Here is a 2,193-nt window from a genome sequence, read left to right on the forward strand (position 1 = left end):
GTGCCTATCACGTTGAGGTTAGCTACGCCGGGATTCGTTTCAGCAAGTAGATATCCATATATTTAAATGGACTTTGTTGGAGCATACGTAATCCTAAAATGTAGCATCGTACTACAGATGGCGTTTACCGCGCCATTTGTGGTATTTTCTAAAACGCGCCGTTAAGACAGCAGATAAAAGTTGGTCTGTGTTCTGTAGGAGCTGTCTGCGACGCGCTAATGAGATCCAAAAAGATCGAAATCGCGATCCGCGTCTGGCGGTTTCGACAGAATACAGACCACTTCGAATTATTTTATTTTAAGGAAGACTAAGACCAATACCAAGACTGAAACAAGAGGAAAGAGAAGCTCGAAGATTTGTTGTAGTTTATTTCTTAAGAAATGTGAAAATTGGCTCAGGATAGGAATGAGATGATGTTCCGTGTCCAAACAGTCTTCGGACGGAAGACATGTGCGGCTGCTTCAAATCATTTTGATTTCAAAAATTTGAATTTGCCCTAAATCCCATTTTTAATAAACTGGCATTTAGAGGTCGGAGCATCTATTGCTATTAACACAAAATATTAATGCAGGTTATTTAAACGGAAGAAACTTCTTTAATTATGCTAGGAACAAGCGTATTGGTTCGCAAGTTACCAAATAAACATCATGTTTGAACGTACTTAGTGTAGCAACTCCTGGTGGTAGCTACCTATGTGTATTGACACAAGTAACTTCCGTGTGCCTCAGGCCATAGGTATATACATGCCACAATACACACGTAATTAACGTATGTTTACCGTAGATATCGATTAGCTTGTTGCTAATTATTAGGCGCATTTCGCATAACAAAATTGCCTCATTTATTTAATTTATGACTCCATGAGTTTCTGCTAAACTAAATTAGGTACTCCGCTTTTGTTATTATTCCTTAATCGATCTATATAAATGGACTTAGTGAAATAAAGAAGTAATGTCCTTTAGAAATTTCTCATTTTTCTTTTTTAAAATTGATTGGTTATGTATTCAATATTTTCTTTAAAACTTTCTCTTTGTATATTCTGTAAGTGTTCCATATAAATAAACATTTCCTCTAATGAAAGCCAGGCATATATTGGGTTGTTCGGAAAGTCATTTCGTTTTTCCCCGACAGAGGATTTAATTGTATTCTTTTGCACCCAACTTCACATTTAAGCCGTATAATTTTTATATGCTTTGAGAGCTCATATAGCAAGGCTTGTGTGTGNATATGTTCGTATATATTCGCATAGCAGTGTGTATAATACTTATATGTAGATGTTCATCAATTATTTTTCTTTGTTGTGTGTTTACTACTATGAAATTTTGAAATAGAACTTTTTCTTTTTATTAATTCAGAGAAAAACATTATAAAGAACGATAATTAAAATCTAAAATCTTTTATCGTTAAAATAGAATGTCGCACAAAGGGTCGAAGTTCATGTCGGCAGAGGGTTAATGAATAGGCAACGCAATAAAGTATACAGGGCGCCTCGATTTACCTTTGAGTGAAAGATTAATGTTAGCAGCGACTGGAAGCAAAAAAACCCTTAATGGTTCGCGAAAAGCGTCAAAAGCGCTATTTAAAGTTGCTTTTTAACTAACAAATTTAGATAAGTTAGACGTTTCCCTGCGGAATAATTTTGAATGTAATGGCAAAAATGGCCAAGACTTTTCAAAATTAAAGTACCTATAAGTAAATTAAACTAAAATAGGTAGAAAATATTAACATTATTTTTAGGTTTCAAGATGGCGTTTAAGCGAAGCTGCGACCGCCATCTTAAAACTTTACGCTGTGTTTAAAATGTCTAATGAATGGTATAAATTACTTGCCCAGGTGTCTTTGATAGAGAACTGAATAATTAGCATGGATATAACCGGATATTTTTTTACATATATATGAAACACTTTGACATTTTTGATAGTGGTTAATATGAAATACAGTGTAAACTCTTTATAACGTCACTCGACTTAACGACAAACTCCTTAAAACGTCGAAATTGCTTGACTTTGGTTGGTTTACATTGTTTTCTAAACAATATTACACTCTATGTAGCGTCACGCTCACTCTATTTAACGACAACAATGCGGCATTATAAATCATTAAGCAGTACTTTCTAAGTTGCCGAAATAGATAAGAACTGCAGCTGTGTACGTTGTTGAAGAAGACGATCCTGTCCCTCCACCAAGCATCAAA

The sequence above is a fragment of the Agrilus planipennis genome, unplaced genomic scaffold (genome assembly GCF_000699045.2).
Source record: "Agrilus planipennis isolate EAB-ADULT unplaced genomic scaffold, Apla_2.0 scaffold20, whole genome shotgun sequence".
Lineage (NCBI taxonomy): Eukaryota > Metazoa > Arthropoda > Insecta > Coleoptera > Buprestidae > Agrilus > Agrilus planipennis.